At 39.2% G+C, this 23353-nt stretch overlaps 1 protein-coding gene across 1 annotated transcript in view; it reads right to left on the bottom strand.

Annotated features, from left to right (window-relative positions):
• The window catches only part of SH3BGRL2 (SH3 domain binding glutamate rich protein like 2), a 62325-nt gene that overhangs the window by 25478 nt on the left and 13494 nt on the right, over positions 1-23353 (bottom strand). The window lies entirely within an intron of this gene.

Below are 23353 nucleotides of genomic sequence, written 5' to 3'. Positions count from 1 at the left end.
GCTCTTCTGAAACAATATATAGATATTTCCAAACTAAACTGGATTTGATTTCTCATTGTCAGAGGTCACTGATACAGAAAAGAGGTGATTTATGTAGGTGCTATGCACTGTCCACTCCGTGGACATCCAGCAGTGGTCTAAGTGAGTCTGGACACCATGATTTCTTCACCTAGACTCCCCAGAACCCTGGGGCACAACTAGGATTGCTTAAAAGAACAGACTAGATATGAGGTGAGAGATTCATATAGTACTGAGAGGGCCACAACCACTCCTCCCTCACACCCAAAGGAGGTGACATTTATGGTCGCCACCAAAGCTCTCTCTGCTCAAAACCATTTGAAAACTATGCATGGCCTAGCGGAGATGTCGACCTTTCATTGATTCCTGGGAGCAGCAATGTTTTTATCCCTCTCAGAAACCTCCTTCAGATATTCCACAGCTGAAGCCACTGGCACGAAAGCATCCTTTCATCAGTTCACAAGAGAAAAATGTTCTCCACTTCTAAGGTGAGAGTAAGTAACAAGCACCACTTAATTTTGAAATCTATTTGTTAACCCTTTTCATTCCTCTGATCTTTCAGGTTTCCTTCCTCAATCACTAGGGGTCAGGTATGTTCTTCAAGAGCTGAAAACACATTTGTAGTTCTCAAAATGTTATCAATCTTCTTAATTTAAAGGTTTATATTAATAACTAATTTAGATAGGGGTGACAATATTCACTCCTTTAAACAGTGTGTAAAACATGAGAAAACAAGCTTGCTTTTCCTAAATGATTCTGGAAAATCTGCACAAGGAACAAACTTAAGTGGTGAACTAAATGTTATAATGGCTAGAGAATCATTTTCAGAGGTCAAGTAGCCTGGAAGACCTCTTGTCATAGGAAATAAAATGTTTGAAAAACAAACTGTCACATAGCAATTGCTTCCACCAACCCTTCCCCACCAAGCCTCAGTGACAGATGTCTCTGAGTTGGAACTCTTGTCATATGCCATGAGCAAAGAGATTGTGATCACTGGGTTGAGGTCTATGAATGGCTAACAAGAGCAAAGTTGGTAAGAAATAAAAAGCTGACAAAATAGGACATCTTTAAGCTCAATGATATTGTTAAATATCAGTATTTTCCCCAAATAACTGTATGATTATAAATCCAAATTGATATGGGCATTATCTTAATTTCTTGAATTAAGCCACTTTTAGTTTCTGAAAAAGTTCTTTATTTTCTGATATACAATTTCAGAAATGTAGTTATATTATTGCAAAAAAGTATCATCCATCCTACTTAATTTCCCCTTATATCCCTACAAAGTAGATTTTATTATTCCTGTGGTCAAAGCAGTCACCTATTTTGATCAAGATCCCAGTGTGTTCTTGTCAAGATAATCATGTCATTCCCCTATTGAAAATTGTTCTTCAGTAACCCTCACTGCTTTGGGAAGAACATATAAGGTATATCTAGAAAAGGTCCAGCCACTGTTAATATAACGAGAACAGTTTGCATGACATCAATGTAGCCTGGCAGCCAAGGTGAGTCAAATGGAATGCACATGTATGAACAATGATAACTTCACTGTACTAGACAGTGGGGGCAGTAGACACTGTTGAGTGAGCATGTGCACTGTGTGGCTGTCGAATTCCAAATGACTGAGTACAGCAACAAATCTGCATCAAATTTTACATTAAGCTTGAACATTCCCCTGCGGAAACTATTCAGATGATTCAGCAGGCTTTGGGGGGATGATGCAATGAGTGCAGTGCAAATAAAAGTGTGGCACACATGCTTCAAAGATGGTCAACAATCTGTTGAAAGTGACCCATGTTCTGGAAGGCCTGCAACAAGCAGAACATGTGAGAGTGTTGAACGTGTACAGGCTGCAATCAACAAAGACCTATGCCTGAGAGTATGAGAACTAGAAGTTGATCTAGGGATTCCAAAACTGCTGCATCCAAGATTTTGATGCATGATCTTGGCATGAAACCTATTATGGCAAAATTCATTCTGTGGTTTCTGCTACCAGAACAGAAGGAACATCAGGTACTGATGGAACATCAGGTACAGAAGGAACAGAAGGTACTGCAGTTGCTAATGATTTGATTGAAACTGCTACCAATGAACCAGATTTCCTCAAGAAGGTCATAACCAGAGATGCATCATGGGTCTACGGCTATGATTTGGAAACAAAGGCCCAGTTGTCCCAATGGAAGATGCCTGCTACTCCACAACCAAAGATGGTGCAGCAAAGTTGCAGCAAGATCGAGACCATGTCAACTGAGATTTTTGATTGGGAAGGTGTTGTCCATCATGAGTACGCCCCTCCAGGCCAAACAATGAATAAGGAGTACTACCTCAATGTTCTTCACCGGCTGAGAGATGCAATACTATGAAAAAGGCTGCAGCTATGGGCAACTGGTGACTGGCAGCTTTATCACAACAATGCACTCGTTCATGTATCACATCTCGTGTAGAGTTTTTTAGTAAAACATCAAATCACCCAGGTGACTCAGCACCCCTACAGCTCAGATTTGATGCCCTGTGACTTCTGGCTTTTCTCAAAACTAAAACCACCTTTGAAAGGGAAGAGATATCAGATCTTAGGTAAGATTCGGAAAAATATGACAGGATAGCTGATAGCAATTCCCACAAAGGATTTTGCAGAGTGTTTTGAACAGTGGAAGAGACACTTGGAGAACTGTGTGAGGTCCCAAGGTGCCCACTTTGAAGGGAACTAATGCATCATTGTCCTCTGTACAATGTTCTTGTATCTTGTATCTTCTTCAATAAGTGTCTCTATTTTTCATACTACATAGCTGCATACTTTCTGAACAGACCTTTCTGAGCATAGAGTACCATGTCCTTTGACTATAAAAGGAATGTATTTACATATTTAAAAGTATAGAAATTGTAAAAACAAACAAACAGTTACCTACAATCTTATTACTCAGACAACCACTGTCAAATTTTAATTAGAGGCAAGAGCCTGGATTGATGTTCCTATATGGAAATCTACATATCTAGGACATTTCCAATGTTCATGAGAGTGATCAAAAATGAAGCTGTTATATAATCAAACCTTGGTTTTCCATATGATGTATATACATATAACATCTACCTCTACCCCACAATGTGAGTACCTAAAAACTCATACATTCTCAATACTAGGATACATCAAAGACACTCATACAGTGTCTTTATATACCCACCCCCTGCCCTATACACATAGATAGATCTCTCTCTCACACACATACAGCATTTATCGCTGGACTATAATCCCCTATGCATCTCAATTGGTCTTTTCCTTCACAGGACCACACTGGGTAAAAAAGTAGCTGCACCTTGTTCCTTTCACTGAGCAATAAATCATGAATACTGTCCCATCATTAAAAGTTTACAAGAGAATAAATTTTAATATCTCCCTGGCAATTCCATCATGTAGCTGTACAGTGAACTATCTCTCTATTGTTGGATACCTAGTATACTCGCAACTTTCACCACTAGAGATAATATCATGCAGTGAACATCTGTATTTATAAATCTCTTATTGTATCTCACAATAGTACTTTAGGGCAAAGCTCTACAAATGAAAGCCAAGTGAAAGGGCAGAGACATTTTTCAGGCTCCTGGTAGATAAACTGCTTTTCAACAAGGCCACATCGGTCAAAAAGTACAAGCTTCCAGTTATAAAATAAATAAGTCCTGGGAATGCAGCATACAGCATGGTGCCTATAGTTGATAATACTGCATTGTATATTTGAAAGTGGCTAAAAAAGTAGATCTTCAAAAGTGTCATCAAACAAGACATTTGTAACATGATGTGGTGATGGAGGTTAACTAGACTTACTGTGGTGATCATTTTGCAATATACATATATATTGAATCATTATGTTGTACACCTGAAACTAATGTTGTATATCAAATATACCCCAATAAAAAGTATAAAACCACATCAATTTACAGTCCCATTTAAATATCAATATTTATTTATTTATTTTTTTAAAAGATTGTATTTATTTATTTTTTAGATAGGGAAAGGGAGATAGAGAGAGAGAGAGAGAGAGAGAGAGAAACATCAATGTGCGGTTGCTGGGGGTCATGGCCTGCAACCCAGGCAGGTACCCTGGCTGGGAATCGAACCTGAGACACTTTGGTTCCCAGCCCGCGCTCAATCCACTGAGCTATGCCAGCCAGAAAATATCAATATTTAAAAGTATCCATGTCTCAACACCTCTCCCTCCTTACAGCCAATATTTGAAAGTTGTATTGCAGAAGATTAAAGCTCAAATGATGGATGTTAACTAAATTTAACTATAGTCATATCACATATATACATACATCAAACCATTACACTTTACACCTTAAAGTTACACAATGTTATGTCAATTATATCTCAGCAAAACTAAAGAAAAAAAGAGAAACAGCTGTTCTAAATAAATTCAAATGCATAATTCCACACTGACAATGCTCAGGAAGCAAAAGACAGTTCCTCACTAACAATGGTGATGACTGACAGTCATGTGAGGAAAGAAGAGTAAGTAACGGTATCTCTGCTTTTAAAGGGGAAAGCATGGGGCGGCATGACCAGGTCTGTGTTTCCAAGAGGTCACTATGATACTAGGCACCTTAAAAAGACGAAAGGAGAAATTGTTTGTGTTATTAACACTGCTATGAAAAGGTCTCCAAGATAAATATACAAGTGAAAAAGAACAAAGAGCAGAACTGTAAGTAAACTAGGTATATTTTTCTGAAAAGAAAAAAAGGAGAAAAATAAAAACATTTGTATTTGCTTGTATTTACATTTTAAAAAACTGTTGAAGGTTACAGGGGCTGGGGGAATGGAAACTGGGTAATGAGGACAAAGTGGGAGCAAGAGTTTACACTCTCTACATGTATAAACTTTAAATGTTTTTGAACAGTGTGACTGTGTCAATAATCAAAACATTACATAGAAGAAATTTACTTTGAGAGACAGCGAGCTTCACACAGAGCTTCACAGCCCAGAGGGGAGCAACAGTACCCGGTCATAGAGATGCAGCATTTCACACAAATCAAGTTTCCCCATACATGCAGCAGGACTCGGAGCATTTAAAATAAGATTTTGAAAAAGGGCTAAGGTTACAGAAAATCAACTAATACTACAGTAAATCATCCAAATAAACAAAAAGGAGAAATTTAACGCAGGGAAGGAGGTTTTCACGTGGATGTTTGTGATGTGAACATCAGGAAGATGAGTCATGCCACCAACCACTGGTTTTAAGATACGTCAAGGTGAATGCGGCCTGGAACTGGGGGAGCCCTGGCTTGAGTGGCTGGGGGCAGCCGCCCCAGAGGCCTGCACTTGGAGACAGCAGGACCCTGGGCAATGGAAAGGCTTCCTATGTGAAAACAGGAGGGCATCAAGGGCACTTCACGTCTGGGCATACATCCACAATTCACATAGCAGTAACTTACATAGTCATTTCCTTACCACTAAGAGCTTTCTTCTCCCCATAACTGACTGTTCTGAAATGAGGTAAACCTCACAACCAGTATCAAAATAAATTTGGGAAGCAAATAGAAAAGAAGAATTGTGGGATAACAGTCACTGCTTTCACTGCCTTCACTCGTGTCAACTCAGCCAAGGCAGAATTGGAAGGCAGGGACCTGGAACTCCTGGTTGGTTTGCTCAGAAGCCATAGCAGACAAAAGTTATTACCCAGTAGCGCTCTCCCTTTCTTTCTTAATACAGAAGCCTGGTTTTGTTTAGGAAAGCAATGTGCTCAACTCCAAAGTTGTTTACCCACACTCTGCAGCTTGGGGTGACCACATGACACAGTTCTGGCCCATATGAGATAAGGCAGATGATCCCCAGGAGGGTTCCCCTTAATGAATGGAAAGACAAAGTCCACCATGCCCTTCATCCCTCTCTGTCTCCCTTGTAGACATTCAAAGTGGTGCCTGGAGGTACAGAAATATTTGTTTTCACCATTTTGCAAATGTGAAAACAAACGCCATATGCTAACGATGGTCAAACAGAAGGGCAGGAGCCCTGGTCCTTGATGACATTTTACAAGTGTCAGCCAGTCTTGCACAGCCTACTCTAAACCTTTGTGTGAGACAGCAAACCTGTAATTAGTTAACCCATTCTTTATCAAGTTGTCTACAGTGTGCATCTAAATGCAATGCTATTTGGTTAAATTCTTAATTGCTACTTACAATGTCTTCAGAAATACTGTAGTATGATGGACTGAAAACAAAAGCTATTACTGCACAGCAGAGCCTAGAAATAAAAGCTGTAAGACATGAATTTAATACAAGTGAAGTAAATATTTGTCATTGAAATAACCAGATGGATTTTTATTTTCTTCATAAAACAGCAACAAAGTTTTTGAAGCTAAAACAAGGAAATATCTACAAAAGCACAAAAAGTACACTTCATCTTTTCATTCAAGCACAAGCCATTACACATCATCCAAAGCAGGGAACACACACGGCTAAATCTCTGAATCTAGTGCACAGGTAGGCAAGCTATGGTTCACAGGCCAAATTTAGTCTTTTTAAAAAAAGGTTTTATTTATTTATTTTTAGAGAGATGGGAAGGGAGGGAGAAAGAGAGGAAAAGAAACATTAATGTGTGGTTGCCTCTCATGTGGTCTCCACTGGGGACCTGGCCCACAACCCAGCATGTGCCCTGACTGGGAATCAAACCAGCGACCCTTTGGTTTGCAGGCTGCATTCAATCCACTGAGCCATACCAGCCAGGGCCCAAATTTAGTCTTTATATTTTTACCTTTATTTTTTTCAACTTCTTTTTTATTGTTCAAATACAGCTGTCTCCATTTACCCCCCTTGTCATCCACTTCCCCACACCACAGCCATCCCCACTTCCCATCCTTGATCCTACCCACCTTTGGTTAGTTTTTATATTTTTAAATGGCTGGAAAAAAAATCAAAACAAGAATAGTATTTCATGACCTGTAAAAAGCACATGGAATACAAATTTTGGTGACCATAAATAAAATTGCATTGGTAGACAGGTACACCCATTCATTTACAATGTGGTCTAGGGCTGCTTTTGCCTCACAATGGCAGGGCTGAGAGGCTGCAACAGAGGCAGTATGGTTCCCACAGCCTAAAGTATTCACTAGCTGCCCTTCACAGAAAAGGTTTGCCAACTTTGGGCTGATCCCAGATCTTCATTTCCAGCTCAAAGTTCATTTACTCAGTGAGGACTTTCCTAACCACCTGATTGTACCAGCCACTCCAGTACTTCATACTCTCCTTCAATGCTTCATTTTTCACCTTGGCACTGAGCATCTCACATGCTGTATGTCGGATGAATTTGTTTTTCCACTTCCCCCGACTACAACATAAATTCCAAAGGCCTGGGGATTTTTGTCTGCTGCTCTGTTCACTGCTGAATCCCCAGAGCCTAGAGTGGTGTCTGGCACACAGGAGACAGTAAACATTCGTTAATGAATAGACAGGGTTCTCACAAGTAGAAATGAATGTAACAGCAGTGCTGATTTTCTTATCATTTAAAATGAGATACCTTAAGCATCATCTCTTTGGAGACCCTCTCTAACCACCTGAGCTGAAGTTTTGTCTAAATTTATTAAAACTTTATCTCTGTACTCATTTTTATGATCACCTCTCTCTCCACAATGTCAGTTTTGTAAGCAAAGGGACTGGCAAGCAGGAGGCCTTCAGTGAATATTAATTGAATGGATGATTAAAGAATTGTCACTCCAGTGCTGAACATCGAAGATTTCTAGGTGATGTTTAAGAGCTCAAACTTGGTAATTCATTTAGGAACAAAGGTGACTAAAATTTAGTCAAATAGAAATGTAGATCAAATACTACTATTTCTCAGTGAATGCTAAAGCTGTATGAATTTAAAATTAGTGTGTCTAGCATGTTACATCTCACTGTAAATAGCCTAAATACTCAGAAGAATTTCCAGACCCTGAATGTGAAAGTCTTCACTTCTAACATTGACACTGATATTGAAGAAAATTATATGTGATTTTATGTTTAAAGAAATACTATTGTCAGTTAATTTCAAAAATTGCAAGTGCATAAGGTAGTATCTTATTTTGCCCACATTTTTTGTTACATTGTTGATATATTTGCAGATTGATGAAGACTGAGAATTACGCAAATATTTCCCTGATTCCACTTCCAATCACTACCACAGGATTCTATCACCCTTAACCATTTGCCCCAATTATCTCCATCTCTAAAGTCAGTTCCTTCTGTGTGCCTTGAGGCAGCCTTCTTACCTACTGCATCAGTAAGGGCTAAGGTCTGAATGTGTCTCCCTCAAATTCATTTGTTGAAAACTAACCCTCAAAGTGATGACATTAGAAGGTTGGAGAGGGGTGTGGGATGGCAGCAATTAAGTTATAATGGCAGAGCCATCATGAACGGGATCGGTGTCCTTATAAAAGAGCCCCAAGAACTCCCTTGCCCCTTCCACTATGTGAGGACACAACAAGGAGTCTATAGTCTGTACCACAAGAGTGCAATTACCAGAATCCAGCCATGCTGGTACCCTGAGTTTGGACTTCCGGCCTGCAGAACTGTGAGAAATGAATTTCTGTTGTTTGTAAGCCATCCAGTTTTTGGTATTTCGTTACAGCAGCCTGAATGCACCAAGACAATAAATCTTCACCCTTTCCACTCAGGACCCTTGCAAGACCCAGATCTGCTGAGGACCCTAATACCTGCACCCAAGCCCTAGTGACCCACCCTCACAGTTGCCTGGGTGATAAACTGTCTGGGCTGCTGCTGCTGAATCTGCTGCTGTCACATGAACACTCAGTGACCCATGTAAATCTGTGAAGATACTTGTATCTGGCAATCTCCTGGCTCCACGAGTCCACAGGGATTAGATCAGAGGACAGGCTAAATAAGTTGTACTGCACTTGACTGAGATTTATCCTCTACTCTGTGGCATTGACTTCTAAGTAAACTTGCATCCTCCATTCTCTTCTTGTAGGATTAGTTCTTCCCAGAAGGCTGCCAGTTAACTTATGTAATTAAGCAACCCCTGCCAGATTCCTTCCATAGGCTTCCCGACATGTCTAGTCATGTTTGAATCCTGGGGTGTGTACACAGGTGGTGCAGCACCCTGGCACCTTGGGAGTCTCTTGTAAATAAAGAGACATAATCAATTTGAATTAAGATAGATTTTAAAAATTGACATTTACTGTGAGCAATTCTGGGAAAGCAAGTTTAAAAACAAATGAGGCACAGATGGAGGACAATGAGAAAAAATTTTTTTTAAAGAACATGTATTTTAGCCCTGGCTGGTGTGGCTCAGTAGATTGAGTGCTGGCCTGTGAACCGAAGGGTTGCCGGTTTGATTCCCAGTCAGAGCACATGCCTGGGTTGTGGGTGAAGTCCCTAGCAGGGGGCACATGAGAGGCAACCACACATAGATGTTTCTCTTCCTCTCTTTCTTCCTCTCCACTGTCTAAAAATAAATAAATAGAATTTTTTAAAAAATAAAAAGAATACGTATTTTAGAGTTAGACTGTCCTACTTTTAATTCTGGCCCTGTCAGTTAAGTAGCCTTGGAGAAATGACTTGGCTTCTCGCTCAGATTCAGTTTCCAAATCTGTGAAATGGAACCAATACCTTTTTTTATTGGTTTGCTGGGAGGATTAAATAAGAAAAGAACCAAGCAGTAATAGGCACTTGCTCAACTGTTTCATCCATTCAATTATATTACCTTTACTTTTTTGTCCTAGACGTAGCCTTCCATAAAAAATATAAAGTGACTTCTGTGTGCTTTCAAAGGCTTTAGGTATTCAATGCAACAGTTATTTCACCTATTTTCATACTTCAAATATACAGTTTTCTTTCTTCTGATTTGAGGTACAGCTGATTAAGGCCTTTCATGTGTCTCACATGGAAAAAGTCAAAGCCAGGCAAAGGAAAGAGAAAAAAAGAACAGATTTTCTAATAACCTGACAGAGTTTACAAAGAGATTGAACTATAGACTAGGAGAGGTAGAGGACCCTAATATAAATTCTCCTTTCAACTAAAAAGGGAGGAAATGACTGATAATCTTTTCCTTTTTGAAGACTCCAAAAACTTTCTAATCATTGCATAGGGTACCTCAAAATTATATAATTTCATGGCAAATTCTTCACTGTTAGCCTCACTAGGCATTATATTGCAATAAAGATGTGATGGCAAGAAGTATTGTGGCAGATGCTAGATTAGTTACCCCAGAAGCTATTCTTCCTCGCCTATGGAGGCTGTGAAACTCAAGCTTGTTTTCCTACCCATCCTTGTAGCTGGGACAGCCATGTGATTCAGATCTGGCACTTGAGGTGTGAGCTAAAGCCCACCAGTGCAGGGAGGGGGGCTTCTGGACAAGGCTTTGCTCTCCCATTGCAACAGATAGATTAAGATGCTATGCCCCCCGTTTCTGCCTTTCCTTCTCCTTTCTGTTAGAAACACAGGCATGAGCACTGAAGGTGCAAAGGCAACTTTTCCATTGTGAGGCAATGAGCATCAGGAAAAGGACAACCAAGAGAATCCAAGAAACACAAACCTTGAACAAATCAGCCTCCAGATTTACCAGGAAAAGACCAAACACATCTACCCATTTAAGCTCAGGTTCTCTCTTACTTGCAGATGAACACAGTCCTAACTGAAATACTCACCAATGTGTCTCATTTGTTGGGAAGCAAGGCAGGGGTATAGAATAAGCCCCAACAAGCCATCTGCTAACTGTCAACATTCCAATGCTGTTTAACTAAACATGAGATTACACAAAAAGTAATGTGTTTCTAGTGTCCATTTCAGTTTGTCTTACTTGAAAGCAAATACCAGGGTACCAAGCCAAAGATAACAGTAAGAGATGCTGTTTTGCAAGAGATTGAAACTTGAGTTTTAGGGAATCAGTGTTAGAAAGAGGGATTATGAAACACAGAGCAATTGTGAAAGAACCATTATGATATTTTATAAATTAAGCAATACGATTTTTATCATGGAAAAGACTGCTTTTTCATCTATTGGCCTTAGCATAGTCCCTGGTACTTACCAGGCATTCAATCTGTTTGTATTAAACAAATAAACATTATTGAGCTTTAATAAATATTTTTAACATGTTTCATTTTAACCAGTTAACATTTTTGGCCCTGTTTTCTTAATCAACTTACATTGGTTTCTTTTTTCCATGTTTATAATGCTAAGTCATCTTTTTAATTAAAAAACCCATAATCTCATCATCCTGAAGTAATTATTTTTCATATTACCTTCCAAGAATTCAACATTTAGAACATACACACTTTACTTGGTTGCTATATAATAACGTAAGTGTTTTAGTGTAGGATATTGTGGCTATATTATACTTTGTTTTTATAATCTTCAAAGTTATCTTATTGAGTGCATAAATTCTATTGCATATTTACTCTAACATTATCCTACCATTGGATATTTGAGTGCATTCTGGAGACTTTTTCTTCTATAAAAATGTTACCTGCCCTGAATGTACTCACTTTTTTTCCACAGTGACAAATGGCATCAATAGTACACTGCCCAACAGACAGTAAACCACACACATGCATACACACCTCTTTCCTTCTGGATTTGTCCCGTCGAGACAATAATTTATCAAGTAACTTTCTGTTTTTAATTTTTTTATCAAATAGCTTTGTTTAACTTTTACAAAATAAATTTTACGAAATGCTTGGTACTTTGTCAATGAAAACAATACTTTGTTGTCTATAAAAATTGTCGCTGTGAAACCCAGAAAGATAATTTTCTAATCTAAAAGTATTTCAAATGAAAAATTGTAGTGAATTTTTTAAATATAAAAATATAACATCTTTTAATTGGTTATCAGGAACAATTAATTAACATCAGGGAAGACAGTAGGACTGTAATTATGAAAATTTTAGCACCGCTGCATGATTGACAGGTGGGATGGAAGATGAGTGAGTACCACCGTTCTTCAACTGCAATGACGCGCACTCTCCATCTGCATCTGTATCTTCTAGAGAGGGACCTTCTCAACAATTTAACGACAGTTAAAAGCAGACCTTCAAATCATAGTACTGATCATTACCTTACATTGTACTCACTAAGAAAAACTTTTGGGAGAGAAGTTTTATCATTAAAATATAAAATTAATAATATTATTTCAACAGTAGCCCATCATTTTAAATGCTATTTTGTGGACACTTTATAATGAACAAATTGTATAAGTATAATAATATACTTATTATATATTATTTATATTTAAATGCACTTATATTTAATAAAAGATATTTAATAAAAATTTATATTTAAATATATTTATTTAAAATATACAGATATTGGGGATATATCCTCAAATAAACTTTTTATTACTGGGTTATGTGATCAAAACACATTGTAGTTGACTGCACTAGAGAACTGTAGGACCAGGAGAAACGTGGGTGTGCAAACACACAAGTACATATTATTTCCCTTTACAATGTGCGTCAAAAATAACTTTCAGGACAGAAGGCAAATCTCTGTTCCAAACATTTGAGAACCACTGAATTCTATTATTCTCATCCTTCTGTGTTTTTTTCCCTTACACCAGGTTTTAAAAGTCAATTTATAAAGTTCTACTTTGTAAAATCAACAAAAATAATGAGGAAAAGATCCCATCAAATTTTTTTAATAACCTATGTGTAGCGGCATGGGGGCTCACTTAATTTAGGTAGGTTAGTTTTGTAACAATGTTAGGTTTTGGATCTTATGGCTTAAATTTTGATATTCTTTACCTGGAAGCATTCTAGCAACCTATGATGGAAAAATTACTAGACTCATAAAAAATTCCTAGAAAACTAACCTGGGCTTTACTGTTAATATAGAAGTATACTATATACCTAATATTTTTTCTATAGGTTAACATAAATGAGGCAGGGTAATAAATCTCGAGGCAGAAAACAGGAATATTAGCACATACTAATGTGCCTGAATCAGACAGAATGAAGATATCATGATGTCTCGCAATATCTTTTATAATCTATTTTTTCTTCATACTAATACCTGTGCTCTTGAAGACATCACATACTTCCAGGACTTCAACTACTCACCTTTATGAAGATATAAGCAAAATCTGCATTTCAAAATTGACCTGTTTTTGACCTATTAGCTCCAAAGCCTTTCTGAAAATTTGTGCTTAAATATGTAAACATCACCTCAAATATGATTGATAAAAAAATAGTAACAAAAACCTTGTTTCACAAGGTCAACCCATCAATTCACAATTCACCCCCTTCTCCTTACTTTCCAGTTTACATTAATAAAACACCACTTTGTTGATGACTAAGCATGACAATATGCTGCCTATAAATCCAAAATTTAACATTGTTACAAAAATAACCTACCTAAATGAGAACATATTCTCTCTCTCTCTCTCTCAGTCTGGTCGCACTAAAATGGGGATGGTGTGAAAGTAGGTGGGCAGGTAGTCTGGCCGCTGCAAACTTGACTCAGGTCTGTGTGAGGCCCTGGTTCTCTGTCCACAGTGGTTAGGGCACTTTGATAATGATGCCAAGGGCAGTGGGCTGATGATCCTCATCTGGGCCACTTAGTTTTGATTTATGTTCTAGTGCTGGACGGCCAGAAAGGGATCATCTAGTGCAAGTTACTTATTCTATCAAAGTTTCTGTTTCCTCATAGGTGAAATGCAGATAATTCTGCCCAGAGCATAGTGAGAAAATTATATGACAGAATACAGAGATTTTAGTGAATGGGACACTGAAAGAGCTCCATACATATTAGTTACTACTATTACTACAGTAATTTTTATTCTAAGGCCACAAATCCACAAGCTATTCTGCTCTTTAGCAGGCATACAGCTAGTCACCGGGGGTACCTGATCCCATCACAACTCCATGGGAGTTTGGCCTTTCTTTCTCCATCCCTTCACTTGTTCACTCATTTACTCATTCCACAGAGATATTTTGAGAGTGTAGCAAGTGGGGGCACTGTGCTTGGCGCAGGGCTACACTCCTGCCTCTGCCTTACTTCAGATCACCCCCAAGAAAGCTGTGAATTACAGGTGTCAGTGGTCAAAGCACTGGCAGTGCCCAAACTAGAGAACTTGATTTACAGAGATGATCCACTCCCTGGGAACATACCTTTACTAAGAATGGGTTTCCCTTTAGCTATGAAAACAATGCTGTCACACCAGCAGAACTTGTTCTCTAAGGGTTTATTCTCCACCCAGGTTCATGCTAACCCAGCCACTGTCCCATCCCAGCCCGGGGAAGCAGGCTAAAGCAGACTGAAAGGGATGAGGGCAGAACAGGGCCTGCCTGGGCACACCCCTGCACAATCTTGTCATGAGCAGAGTGATGTCCAACTGCCCCATCTAGACTAGCCAAACCCAGGAACAAACAGGCGCTATTCACTGTTGAGTGTTCGTTCACAAGAGTAACCTCTTTGAGTTCCCCATCTCTGCTGTGTACAGGGACTAAGAAGGAATGCTAAAGATAAAACTAGAAAGTGGAACAAGGAGGACTGGCGATTTCAGCCAAGTAAAGAGTAATTAACAAATGTCCGCAAAGCAGTCCCCTAGGACTTATGGATTTCATCCTGGCATATTTTTAAACTGATAAACAACATCAAATTAATACCTTTTTATTTTGAGTACACTCATCTCTTAGAATTACAGATTAAGATCAAGAAGTTAATATGTAATTAAAAGCAATCACTTCATTTAGTTCCCAAAATGAAACTTAGGCAGGTATCAGAGTTTATATGGACTTTAGGCAAGTCTATTACTCTTGAGCTTAAAAAAATGTTTCAGAACAGATCAAAGAGAGCTTACTACTGCCCTGCTGTTGGCAGAATGACTTCCCAGGAACTACAATCTAACCCACCATTAACAAAAATGTTACCTGTGTGGACTTTCTGATTGGTAACCAACACTTCCAGGTCATAGGTTAGGGAAACAATTTGCTGCTAATTCTTGATATAATTTTAATAGATAGTTAAGTAAGACAATATCACAATGGAAACAAAATAAAAACAGAGATGGTTTCATATCCCTGTTTAAAAACATTTCAATAGCTTCCCATTATCCTTGAGATGAAAGTAACAATCTGGGCCAGGGCTCACAAAGCCCCCGCTCCAGCTTCAGGCCTATCTCACTCGCCCTGCAGCAGTGGCTGTTGGCCCACACGAGCACCTGGGTGGCCTGGGGGGCCTGTCAAAGCACAGACGGTGGAGAGGAGGTCAGCTCCAAAGTTACTCATTCTGTAATACTTGGGTTGGGCTCAAGAATTTGAATTTCATATCCACACAATGGAGTATATTACATGGCCAGAAAATGAATGAAGTACTGATACATACAATATAAATGAAACTTGAAAACAAGCTAAAGTGAAAGAAGCTAGTCCTCAAAAGGACACTATATTCTATGATTCCATTTATATAAAATGTCCAGAGAAGAGGCAAATCTGCGGACAGAAAGATTAGTGGTTGTCCAGGGCTGGAGTGAGGAGGATGGTGTTAGGGAGATGACTAAGGAGTGTTGGAACTGGCATTTGAGGTCCCACGATCTCCATGTAATCTCCCACCTCTCCCTTACCTCCACTTATCTCCTAGTTTCCCTCGCCTTGAATGCCCTCTTGACTTCAAAATTTAAGTCCTCCTCTTCCTACAAGGCCCAACTTATAGCCCACCTCTGACACTGTAACACCTTAGTCCCGAATATTCTCCACTTACTTCCAAAGAACAGGATATCTGTATTCAGTTTGTGTTTTAGAGCTACTGGGTCTTGTCTAGTCAAATTCTAGAGGGCAGGGAACAGATGTTATACTTCTTCAACTTTAAAGTACCTTGCATACTACCTCAGCAAACAGTGAAGCTGCAGAAAAAAGGGATGCAAAATCGCCAATGCATGGACCATAATCTGAAATGACTCATTTGTCCTACAACTATCCAATGACCTGTCCATCTACTCTTTTTTTCTTTTTTCCAGTACTTCTACTGTGATTTTATTTAATGTGAAATATTTTTTTATTTTTCCATTACAGTTGATGTACAATATTACATCAGTTTCAAGTGTAAAACATAGTGAGTAGATAATTACATAATTTATGAAGTGATCAATTACCCCAGTAAATCTGGTACCCTGACACTATACATAGTTAATACATTATTGACTATATTACACTTTATATCCCCATGACTTCTTTTGTAATTTATCACCAATTTTGTACTTCTAAACTCACTCCCTTTTCACCCTTTCTCCCCAACTTCCCTTCCATTTGGCAGCCATCAAAATGTTCTCTGTATCTATGAGTTTGCTTCTGTTTTATTTGTCCGTTCATTTATTTACTTTTCTGATTCCACATACAAGTGAAATCATATTGCATTCGACTTTCTCTGACTTACCTCACTTACATTAATACCCTTTAGGTCCATTCATGTTGTTGCACATGGCAAGGTTTTATTTTTTAGGGCTGAGTAAAATTCCACTGTATGAAGTACCACTTGTTCTTTATCAGTTCAACTACTGAAGGACACTTGGATTGCTTCTCTATCTTGGCTATAGTAGATAATGCTGCAGTGAACATATGCATGTGTATGTCTCTTCAAATTAGTGTTTTGACTTTCTTTGGATAAATACCCAGAAATAGAATTCCTGGGTCCTTCTGCGTCTCTTATTACAGCCTTTGTTTTAAAGTCTATTTGGTCTGGTATAAGTGTTGCTATCCCAGTTTTTGTTCCCTATTTCCATTTTTCATGAAATATCTTTTTTCCATAGCTTTATTTTTAGTCTGTGTATGTGTTTCAATCTGAAACAAGTCTCCTGTAGGCAGAATATGTAAGGGTATTGTTTTATTTTTCTTGCTATTACATTTTTAAGATTTTATTTATTTTTAGAGAGAGGGAAAGGGAGGGAGAAAGAGAGGGAGAGAAACATCAACTGTTTTTTTCTTACTTGCCTCCAACTGGGGACCTGGCCTGCAACCTAGGCATGTGCTCTGGCCAGGAATCAAACTGGCAACCTTTTGGTTCACAGGTGAATGCTCAGTCCACGGAACCACACCAGCCAGGGTAAGTCTTGTTTTCCTATCCATTCAGCCATTTTATGTCTTTTAATTAGAACACTCAATCCATTTACATTTAAAGTAATTATTGATAAATATGTAGGTATTGCCATTTTATTATTCACAGTTTTGATCTTTCTTTTCCTTCTTCTTCTTAAATAGGTCCCCTTAACATTTCTTGTAATACTGGTTTGGTGGAGATTAACTCTTCGAGCTTTTTCTCATCTGGAAAGCTCTTTATCTGTCCTTTGATTCCAAATGATCACTTCTCTGGGTAGTTATCTTGACTGTAGGTTCCTGCTTTTCATAACTTTGAATATTTTGTGTCAGTTCCTCCTGGCCTGCAAAGTTTCTATTAACAAATCAGCTGAGTCTTATGGGAGCTTCTTTATAGGTAACTAACTGCTCTTCTCTTGGTGCTTTTAAGATTATCTTTTTGTCTTAACTTTTGGCATTTTAATTATGATGCGTCTTAGTGTGGTCCTCTCGGGGTTCATCTTGTTTAGGACTCTCTGTTCTTCCTAGACTTTTATGTCTGTTTCCTTTGCCGGGTCAGGGAAGTTTTCTGACATTACTTTTTCAAATAGGTTTTCAATTCCTTGCTTTCTTTCTCCTCCTTCAGGTACCCCTACAATGCAATTGTTGGTATGTCTGATGTTGTCCCGAATACCTCTTAAACTATCCTCATCTTTTGGATTCCTTTTTCTGTTCTGATTGGGTATTTTCTACTATCTTACCTTTCAAATCACTGATATGATCTTCTGCTTCATCTAATCTACTTTTGAGTCCCACTAATGTAGTCTTAATTTCAGTTATCATATTTTTAATTTCTCACTGATTCTTTGTGTTTTTATCTCCATTTTTATATTACCTACCTATTTGTTGAAGTTCTCACTAAATACCCTTATAACCAATGTTTTGAACTCTATCTGATAGATTGCTTGTCTCCATTTTTATTTCTTTTTCTGGAGTTTTGTTTTATTCTTTCATTTGGAACATGTTTCTTTGTTCCCTTATTTTGACTGCCTTCCTGGTAGAGCTGCAATGTCTCCCAGGCTTGGTAGAGTGGCCTCATGTAGTAGTGTCTTATGGGGCCCAGAGATGCAGTCTCCCTGGTCACCTGAGCCAGGTATTCCAGGTGTGTCCCTTTTGTGGGTTACATGTGCTCTCCTGTCATAGTTAACAGTCCTTTGTCAAAATGATAAAACTGAGATACAGAGGTTTGTAAGTAGCAGGAGTTGGGAGTGGAATTCAGATCTCCTATAAGTACCCAATATCCAAATACTTTACATTTAGGAGATGGGAAACCAAGACATATTGTCCCATAACATCATTCCAAATGAAAATACAATGCCTTCAGCTCTATTTATTATTTCAAGCAATTTATTTCAAGATATAAGCAAGGGAGCAGTTAATATTCAAAAATTAAGCATTCCAGGAAACACATAATGCATCATTACCCAGAGCTACAAAAACAGAAGGGTGGAAAAAAACCCACAAACACTTGATACTGAAATGATCAAGTATGCAATTTAAAATAGGTATGTTTAACATGTTCAAAGAAAGAAAAGAAGGGCAAAAAAGTAGGGACAGGTGGCATTTAGCAAACTGAAGTTCTTCAAAGCTTCTAGAGAAGATGTGAGCCCAGGTCCATCGCCATAGGCCACGCAGTCAACCTCCACACCATCACAGCAGTGCTGTCCATAGGTCCAAACGGAAACCCGATCATGAGTAGTTACACACAGATCACCAACACCACTATACAAACAGTGCCAAAGGCACAAACCTTTTTCTATTCACAGAAAACATAAATGAACCAAAAAACGCACCCTCCTTTATTTCTTTAAGGGACAGCTATAAGAATCACCAAATAATCACAAAAGTTACTTTGTGCCCAAGACATTAAAATGTTTATAAATCCAAAAAGGGAAGGATACACATAATTTGAACAAGTTCTAAAATGTACAAATTAAAGTTTCAACTGGGCAATTATCAGTTCAAAATTATGGACCAAGGGCAAGCAATGAGAAAAGGTTTCTAAGTGGGGATAAGCAGATGTCTGGAAGATTAAAACCACAGAAATAAACTAAATGATATTAACATACCCTTCTAAAAGTCACCTCCATTTCTAAAATATCTCTAGGTGCATTCTACTCTTATTGCAGGCTTTTGAAGTATTCATTCATTTATCTTAAAATTGCTTTTTGAGTACCAAGCCTAAGAAGATCTCAGGAACCTGTCTGACCTGATGGTCCACCTGGGCCATACCTAGCCCACCTTATCGCCCCTGTACCACACATCCTAAATTCAGTCTGCTCACAGCCTCCATGCTTCTCAAAGTACCAGTGGTAATGGACTAGTTTGCTGTAGTTCTTGTTGTTTTAAGGTTCCAATCTGTCACAAACTTACACTTTCAGAAATGAACGTTCAGATAAATGATAAGCCAAAGATAGACAAAATAGAAGCCTGAAATTTTCATTTATAATAAAAAAAACATAAACTTACTGTGTCAAGTTGCTATAAAAATGTTTACTTTCAATTACAGTACTTCTATTAGTAACAAAATGTAACAGCTCAGCTCTAGGACTGGCTGGTGTAGAAACTGACTGGGTCTTTACAGAATGGTTCCCTTCCACTAAAACCATCCCAATATTGTTCACATTTCCAATCTAGGTTCTATTCATTATTCACACTTAGCCCCAAGCCCACACTGTGCTCAATCAAGTTGACCCAGTGGTTCTCAACTGGAATTCTGCACCCCCTCCAGGAGACATCTGTCAATGTCTGGAGACATTTTTGGCTGTCACAACTAGGGGGCGCTACTAGCATCTAGTGGGCAAGGGCAGGGATGCTGCTACCCCCACAACAAAGAATGATCCAGCCCATAATGCAGTAGTGCCAGTGTTAAGAAACCCTGACTTCCACCAACCACTGCCTTCCCAGATCATCTCCTTCACCAAACTCCCATTACACCCACAGTCTCCACCAACCCAGCCTTCAATGATTCACAGCCTAGCACCATTCAACAACAGTTGATTATATCTGTGTCTCTTCCCCCAACTTAACTATACACTCCTCTGGAGGATACAGACCATGTGTGTATCACACCTACATCCCACAGGGGACTCAGCAGGGTAGCTTCAGAGGAGCTACTCATCATATACCTGTCGGCCGATATGTCTCCTTTCCCACCTGCTTGATAAAATACAAATGGCAATAACTAACATCCATACTTGTATAGAACTACTCTTGGTTGGTATTAAAAAAAAAGAACTTGTATTACTTAGCAATGTGAAGCTATAATAAAACATTAGCAAAAACACTGAATGAAAGATGTGGGTGGTTTGATTTTATAGTTTTTATATTCTCTGTTAAGATTATATGTTTACTTTCTTAAGAAAAAAGTCAGCCAAGTGCAAAATATGTTCTGAATGCCACCATGAAAATTATATACAACTGTTCATACACACGCTTCCTGTTAATTAGAGGACACTTCACAGAAAAGCTGCTCTGGCAAAACTTGCTTTAATAATCAAAATCTGCTACAGTAAAGAGGAAATCCTGCTGAGCATAGTATTTTCCACAGACTTTAGCCAAAAGCCGTGCCTTTACCCACAGCTGGAAATGCTGCTGTGTATCGCAGTGGGGGTCTGGAAGATGTTCCCATTTCTACATTAGCCCATCCTCGAATGTGTGAAAGTAATCCTATAAGATGATCTAGAAATTACTTCTACTTACATTTGAAAAATAATTGGAGGGATGGCAGATCATTTTCACAATTATTTTTCACAGGGAATCATATAATTAGTTCCTACTTCCATGGTAGGCACAAAGTGCGACCTCTAAGAGACAGCGTGGAGGCTCTCACCTGCATTTGGTGGACCCGCACCCTTTATTGGGTTGGCCATGTCATCAGCTTTCTCTGCCCTCCTTGGGCTGCATACTGAGCGATGCCAGTATGCCCTGGCTGCTGAAATCCAACCATCCCACTTCAGCTGGACACAACTGTTTTGATCCTATACAACCACCACTAGGAGCTTTCATAGTTTTTGCAAATCTCCACAGGCCTTTGCCCTTCCCACAGATGACCCTAATTCCTGCATTCCAGGTAAGATAAAGTGTGTCTTTAAGAGTACCTCCAAATTCTGGTGTCTGCACCTCAAATTTCTCTATGACTTCAGCCACAGACATATGCATTCCATCCTGACTCAAAAGAGCAAGCACAGAAATTAACAAAAGAGGATTAGAGAGAGAGAGAGAGAGAGAGAGAGAGCGCGCGCGCGCGAGCACAGAGGGTCAGCACAAAGGAAAAACAAAGACTCTTAAAGGTCAAGGAGCTGTTGTTCACTCAACAGGTTTTCACAAGACCTTGCAAAGACCTTTCCATGTGCTAGACACTGCCCTGGGCACTAGGGGAACATAGGTGACAAAACGAGGCCTTTAAATTGATGCAATGCAGTCTGAGGAGGGGGCAGGGTGAATGGAGCTTGCCAACAAGTAACTTCCGTAAGAAATGAGCAGCAACACAGATGTGCCTACAGGGCCTGGGCAGCTAAAAGGTGGGGCTCTGCAGGGAAGGTGCACAGGGAGGGACGCAAAGCTAAAGTGATGCTTGGAAAAGAACAAAAGCACAGCATCAGGCATAGAAAAAGTAGTAGTATAAAATAAATATATGGCAAGGAGGAAAAAGAGTCTACAGCTGTATTGGAGGGTAGAAAGAAAGGAAAACAGAAAGCAAAAGAGGCGTTGCAACATGGAGACAGTTAGGAGCAGATAAGTCAGTTTTTCCTGGAAGTACAGATTGAGGCTTTCTGTATAATTGAAGCTCATCCCTTCAAACACAAACTTGTTATTTTATTTTAAACTATTTTTCGCTGGAAATCTTTCTAAAATGTACCAGGTGTTCCTGCACTGTTCGGCAGAGTGCATCAAACCCAAATATGCCAAACCTGATTGAATCTGTTCTGGATGAAGAATCACCATTATGACCCATTTTTGTATTTGATGTGGCGCACTGACATTCTCAGAGTCCACTTATGTGTGAAGCCTGCTGCTTTACTTTATACCAAATGGCCAAAGCTGTGCTTCTGGAATTCTCCACTTCCGCCTTCAGAAGAAGTAGCTATCACTTCTCAGAGCTTCCTCTCAGTGGGTCAAAGACCACGGTGGCCTACGTAATTCACACTTTCCTGGGCAAGGCTGTGAAGGGCAGCCTGCAACCCTGCTTAACGTAGAACAGCCAACTGCCTCTCAGGGGCCTGTCCACTTCCTTCTAGGTCTCTCACCTCATTCCATACAGGAGATCTAGATCGGGTATCTGGATGAGAGGAGTCATACTATAATAAATGACCTGTAATAATACAGATCCTTCATGCCACTTATTTAAGAAGCAGTAAAACCAATCACATCCCTCACAGCCCTTGTAGTTCCCAAAGCACACTTCTATCTACATGCTCTATTCCAGTCCTGCTTTGACGTGGTCATGAACTTTTGATACAGCTTCATATCTTTGATGCAGAAGCTACAGCAACATATTTCTTTTTCACCTGTTCAATAAATACTATATGCCAAGTTTTCTAATGGGAAACTTGGAAGAATAAAAAGATGAATGGAATAGTCCCTAGCCTCAAAGAACTTAGAACTTATAGTTCAAACAACCTGGGTACAAAATAATTATAACCCAGGGTGCACTGTACTGAGGCCACAAGAGAGAAGTTCATAGGCTGTGCCACAGAGGGCTGGGAGTCCTCCCAGTGTGGAGGGCAGAGGAGGAAGGGAGGAGTGTGGGGTGCACTTCATTGGGAAATGTTACTGGCCTCTGCTTCTAATGAAAGAGGGGACTCTGACTAGTCCCAGTGCAGGCTGAGCCACTGTCAAGGCAAAGAAAATGGCATGGGAAAATACACAGAAGGCAGAGAGCAAAACAAGCCTGGTGTATTTACATAGTAGCCCCAAGAATACTGAGAGAAAAATGCTGCAAAGGCAGGTCAGAATCAGACCACAGAGGTGCCCAAGATATCAGGCTAACATGTTTGGTCTTGAAGCTATCAGCTCTCAAGGACCAATGAGGTTTCTCTAAGCTTTCTGAAACACACCAATTTAATCTTTTAAAAGGATGAGGCTTCCCTCCTCCCCCCTTTAATGGAAAAGGAATTCAAAAAGTGAATTATTAATCATCTCATTCCTGTTAATTATCTCTTGAACCAAGCTCACTATTAAAATATCACTGAGGAACTAACTATAGAGCATCCATTTGTCTTGCTCTCACACTACAGCAAATGCCAGTGGAGAGGGAGTCATCTAGTCTAAAACAAAGGGTTGCAGGG

The sequence above is a fragment of the Phyllostomus hastatus genome, unplaced genomic scaffold (assembly GCF_019186645.2).
Source record: "Phyllostomus hastatus isolate PE091 unplaced genomic scaffold, TTU_PhHast_1.1 phas_contig_40, whole genome shotgun sequence".
Taxonomy (NCBI): domain Eukaryota; kingdom Metazoa; phylum Chordata; class Mammalia; order Chiroptera; family Phyllostomidae; genus Phyllostomus; species Phyllostomus hastatus.
The sequence above is the reverse complement of the archived record's forward strand: the minus strand, read 5'-3'. Positions and strand labels throughout refer to the sequence as shown.